Genomic DNA, 6,234 nt, shown 5'->3' on the forward strand with positions numbered 1-6,234 from the left:
ATGAATGACTCGAATCGTAATTAAGTAATTTCCCAGAAGAAATACATCGAATGCGGAAACTGATATTTACGGGTAAAAACTTACCTCTATAACGTATTAATATGAAAATGACCCAGAGTTTATGGAATTTCTCATGTATTCGCAGTTCACAATGTAGAATAAGGCTAAATAATAGTGAAATAGCACACAAAAGTGTATGAGGTTAGAATGTAAGATATACGGTACCAGCAATAATAGTTGAACTTCTTCCACTACAATCAAGTAAGCCGTGACCAATAAAACCTACCTAAACCCCATCCTCTCAAAACAAAACCCAGACAGACGACCGACCGGCGATGATGATGATGATGACGACGACGATAATCATAATAATAAATAAAATAGCTATTATGGCAATGATGTTGATAATAATAACAATAATAATATTTGCTTATGGCTTTTAAGGAATCCGGAGGTTCGTTGCAGCCCTCACATAACCCCGTTCGGTCCCTATCCTGAGCAACATTAATCCAGTCTCATCATATCCCACCTCCCTCAAATTCATTTTAATATTATCCTCCCATCTACGTCTCGGCCAATTTACGATAGAAAATAATCAAGGCGTGCGTCAACTGAGCGAACAACTTCAATGCATAAACACAATAAGAATAATGAGAAAGCTTACAATACACAAAGATAAAATAGCGCTCTGGAACTACTGGTCCACCAAAGACGCACACATGGAGATTCACTGAAACTTAGTGTGAGGTACCTTAACATAAAATCAAAATCCCGTTATAATAATAATAATAATAATAATAATAATAATAATAATATACCCCTGATTGAGATGTACTGATATGTACATTATTATCAGACAGTAGGGCCTACATCTCACTTGATGATATGAAAAATTTTAAATTATGGTTTATTTAACGACGCTCCCAAGTGCCGAGGTTATATCAGCGTCGCCAGTGTACCAGAATTTTGTCCCACAGGAGTTCTTTTACATGCCAGTAAATCTACTGACATGAGCCTATCTACTACTTTCATGAAGGCAGAATATAATGCAATAAAATATCTGACATCAAAATATTTATTCCTCTTAACAAATGTCAATAAGAAAATCTTTACACACTGGATAAAGTTTAATGTATTTGCAACTGATCTCTTTTTAGAATTAAAAAAATATCAATATACTTAATGTACAAAATTATAATCATAGGTGCTTAAGTTACTTTTTTACCATTTTTAGTTTCTGACAAGCTATTAACTACAAAAAAAAAAAAAAAAACTCCAGCTTTCGTTTGATATTACAGGCTTATATCTAGGCGGAATACAAGATGTAATTATATAGCCTACTGTATTTGTAAATTTTTACAAAATAAACATTTAGATATTGGATAAATTTTCAAGTATGTTTTGGCTCCCCTGAAAAACTATGTTGTTTGACTTGAGTCTCTTTGGCCGCCCATCAATCTTTTATTTTAGAATTTTTTCACATTTGATGCATACTTTTATTTTACTGAAATATTATCCACATACACACTTCTTACATTTTCAACACACTAGTTTTGTTTTATTTCCGTTGTCAACCTTAACTGACACTGTTTGTGGCTACCACCAGGCAGAAGGTCAGGACAAATTTCTCTCTGCAAGATCAATGTGGGATGTTGCATCCTCTTGTTTCTGCAGTACCAGTTCTTTAGCAATGCTCTTCATGTACGAACTTCGAGACATCTTAGAGTCGGAAATTATTTTTATTTGGTACAATGTATGAGCATTTATCATTGCTAAATCTGGTATATTATAAAATACATTAACAGGCCATCTCCGGCTCATTAGTCGCATGCTGTATTTTCTGCACATCTGATCGACACCAAGTTTTGTCTTATTGTAACATGTAATGGTCTCAGCAGTTTGTTTATTCTATGTTTCATTAATAGAAACATCAGTGTGCAGTGTACTGAGAATTAGTACCGGTCATCTTTTACTTTTTAAGCTTGGTACGAAGTGAGAGTGGCGTCTCCTGCTTTATACAGTACAGTGCTGTGCAGAGGATCTCGTGAATTCTTTAGAGAAGGTGGCACTTCTTTTCTAGCTCTGTTCAGTGTGCCAGTGGAGGTAAACTACACACACTTTTCAGGTATATTTTTTCCCATACCTTTGCTATACATTTGTGGCATGTAATCTGCACACACAACAAAACCTAGGTGGTAGAGGTCGTATGTAAACTACACACACAGCATGACTCGCATTATTTTTTTTAATAAATAACATGTAAATCGAACGTAATGTCAATCAATGTTACAAGCAATAAACATAATTGACAATTGTAATGAAAGGAGAGAGGTACTGTATGAATTAGACTGACTTGGATGGATAGTTACACAGCAGTTCAACATAAAGTATTAGTCCTTGGACACAGTTGTTTATAAGTGATATCTATGCTGCAATAAATGTTGTATGGAGTGAAGCCAATGTCATTGGATGTACATTCCACCTAAGTCAATCTTGGCTTCGTCAGATTAAAAAAATATGATTTAATAAACAAATATAAAAGTGATTCTGAAATCAGCAGATGGTCAAAATTTGTATTGGCTCTACAATTTTTAGACCTACATGAGGATGGCGACTGTTTTGTATCTGATTTAGTGGCCATTAAGCCACAAGATGAAAAGCTAGATAACTTTTGTGACTATTTATTTTAGTAGACACCTATGTAGACGATGACGCTACCTTTCCTCCTTCAATCTGGGCAGCTAAAACAGGAAGCTTGCAGCGTACTTAATGTGTGTGAGTATTTTCATATTAGATTCAACAAAACATTTTACTATGCTCATCCTGATATTTATACTTTTACAAACAGGTTAATTGAATTTCAAATATACATATATGTGAAAATTCAGGGGATATCTACTGCAGCAAAAATTAAAAATAAGGCTCCTTAAAGAAGAAAGAATCTATGGAGAGAAATATATAAGATTTTACTGAGAAGCATATATCCCGACTGGAATTCATTAAGCAAACAAAATACTACCTACCAATATAAATTATTGGTTAATACATTAATATTGTAATAGGAGTATGTTCAAAGGAAATACATGCCATTATAGCTGCATGTGCAATTATTTACATCCTGTTTTTATTACCTGGGTTGTTTAAGTGTGCAGATTACATATCCAAAATAGGTGTGTGCATATTACAGTGTGTAAATTACCTTCTTTTAGGTAATTTACCTGAAACGTGTGTGCAGTTTACCACCCCCGAGTATGCCTACCATACTGATTGCTCTTTTCTTCACTTCCAAGGCTAAGTAGGCTTAATGAAGTGAAAAAATTATCCACTGTGACATTTCTCCCTTTATTGAGGAAAGTGTCAAGAAGGCGCAAGACTACATGCTCACCGAGCATTGTGAGCTGGTCTTGTCTCATCTTTCCCTAGATAGGGGAAACAATTGAGGATGTATGTATCCTCCACATCAGTAGCAAGCCAGAATTTGATACCAATTTTTTTTTTTGTCATATACTGTGTAAATGGATAACTGCACTTGGAAGGGACAATTATTCATCTATAGTTATTTATTCTGAAGATCTGTAGCAGGCAATACAGTTGTCAATAAACCTATTCCATATTTCAAAGGCCAAACAAAACTTGTCATTTTGCTTTCAGTGAGTTCTTGTTGCCCTCAAATCAAACCTAAGAAATTCCATAATTTCTAGAAACCTATTCATTTGACATAGTGTCTGTAAAAAATGGAGGCCCCCTCTCGACTCCAGAGGTCAATAGATTTGAGAGCTCTGGCGCCATATACTTCTCGGGGTACAAGACTGCAATGAATGCTGCAAGTTCTTCCAGCTCAACAGTCCATGAGTCACTGCCAAGAACACTGCAAGCCTCTGTCTCAGTGCAGTGTTTTATTAGACGCAAAATAGGCTCATTGAAGAAAAGACGCCAAGCGTTTGCGGGGGATTCCTTATCAGTGCTCCTCTTTGCGTAACCAGTAGGACCCGATGTCTCTCGGATAATGTTCTGAATACCGCGTCTTCCTGCATTGGATCCAGGAGTAATACGCGTCTAAGTACTACTCTGTACCTCGTTCGTCTTCGCCTTTAACAGTGATGGGGACATTCACAGAGCGGGTGGTTTGGACACTAGCAATTTTAGGTAGATAGTAGCAGCTAAGATGCGGGTATCAGGAAGGCGACGATTTCAAGCACGACCTCTCTTCCCGGGTTTCTGGCAGTTGCTCTGCGATCTTAACCCTGGGATGCATGGCAGAAGTCTTTGAGGCCTTACATCAATTTAATCTCTCTCTCGAGTGTTAAAATCTTATGAAAATGCTCCAAACTTAATGTAATCTTCTAAAATATACCTAAGAACATGTTGTATGATCATTTAAGGAGATACATCAAGACAAAATGTTTTAGGCGCGTGGATGACAGGCGTCATCCAGTACGTTTTATGAAATTGAATACATTGTCATCCACGTGCCAAACCATGATCCATTGTAAATACACATTGGTTTACTACGAAGTCTGTTATTTTTCGGAAGTTATCACTGTGCCTTGTTTCTTTCCACTGCTCGTAATGCATCTGTAACGTGATTGTTGTCTATTATGCGATATTCTGACAAAGAGATCTGAGTAAGTTTGATTGTTTTATTAGAAATTGTACTTACTGTATATTATCCTCTACTGCCATGTTTTTGTTTACACAGAATACGTCTATTACATTGTAGTTAGTTCTATATTATTGAAATACGATAGTGTAAGATGCAGTGGCGGCTTGTGAACTTGTGGATAGGGGGCACTGCAGTAGATTTTGATATATACAAATTTCACTTCAATCTTCTCCGCAAGGGAAAGTTGAGAAAAATTAATATTCTGTAATTCACACACACTCATGCTTGCACATTTGCACTGGTTAAGTTACGGTATTAAGATGTCACACCAAAGCAACACTCGGATATACTGATGGTCAAACAATTTTCTAAAACTGGAAAGAGGTCTCTTTGGTATTTTACATGCTACATCAAAAGGATTCTACTCGCGCAAACATTTTGAGTTAAGGAGGCTGGATATATAATAATAAGGTAAAAGAGGATATTAATTTCGTTATATTAACTCGAAAGATTCTACAACAATAAGTGTGTGAAGAGAAAATAAAAATTTTGTCATTAAGTTTCAAGGGAATAGAGAATCCATTTGACGCAGCATTACAGCATAGCTGTGTGGGAGGGGAGGAAAAATCTTCCCTTGTAGCCTGGCTCTGCAAGCCACTGCAGCGAAATATGGGTTTTAAACAGCGGCAGTTTCCCTCTGCTTCCCTTCACCTCTCTACCCCCTGACCATGCAAGACACACTCTCTATGAGCTGTCCCACCCTGCAGATCCCATGACGACTTTGAATGCAGTATCAATTCCAATACAGTCGATGCGCAAAAATATTATGCATCAGATAATAGTACATATTCCCGGCCAGATGAAATATAAAGCAATTTAGCCTACTTAAGAAAAGCTATAAAAAATTATTCTGCAAATTAAAATTAAAATTACTTTTATTTTCTTGACAAAGCAGGGAGTGCTGCAGCTCCGCAGCTCTTATGGGCTAGCCGCCCCTTGTAAGATGTAAGATTTGCTGATGATATGGCGTTGTAAGCAGAAGAGAAGATTATACTAAGATATGTGTTACTCGAGCTAAATGACAGCTGTGAGCATTATGAAATGAAGATAAATGTCAACAAGACGAAGACCATGGTCATAGGAAGAAAAGTAAAGATGGTAAACTTGCGAATTCTAAATGAGGCAATAGAGCAAGCAAGTGGATAGCTACATATACTTGGGGTGAACTATATGGAGCAACATGAGCTGCTGCCAAGAAGTCAAAAGGAGAATAGCAATGGCCAAGAAAGCTTTTAACAGAAAAAGGAGCATCTTCTGCGGACCTCTGAAGAAAGAACTAAGAAAGAGACTAGTGAAGTGCTTTGTGTGGAGTGTAGCATTGCATGGGGCAGAAACATGGGCATTACGACGAAATGAAGCGAAGTGAATACCTAGAAGCCTTTGAAATGTGGATATGGAAAAAGATGGTGTGTGAAGTGGACAGACAGAATAAGAAACAAAGCTGTATTGGAAAGAGTGGATGAAGAAAGAATGATGCTGAAACTGATCAGAAAGAGGAAAAAGAATTGGCTGGGTCACTGGTTGAGAATAAACTGCCTTCTGAAGGATGCACTGGAACGAATGGTGAACGG

The 6,234-nt window shown here is 36.9% G+C and overlaps 1 protein-coding gene across 2 annotated transcripts in view; it reads right to left on the minus strand.

The window, feature by feature from the left end:
- LOC138693379 (zinc finger protein 664-like) overlaps positions 1–237 on the minus strand; it is an 81,036-nt gene extending 80,799 nt beyond the window's left edge. For both annotated transcript variants that reach the window (XM_069817302.1, XM_069817301.1), the window contains exon 1: positions 85–237. The gene's annotated coding sequence lies outside the window, so the exon portion shown is untranslated. The remainder of the gene's footprint in view (positions 1–84) is intronic.
- Between the last annotated feature and the right edge of the window lie 5,997 nt (positions 238–6,234).

This window comes from Periplaneta americana, chromosome 17, assembly GCF_040183065.1.
Source record: "Periplaneta americana isolate PAMFEO1 chromosome 17, P.americana_PAMFEO1_priV1, whole genome shotgun sequence".
Taxonomy (NCBI): Eukaryota; Metazoa; Arthropoda; class Insecta; order Blattodea; family Blattidae; genus Periplaneta; species Periplaneta americana.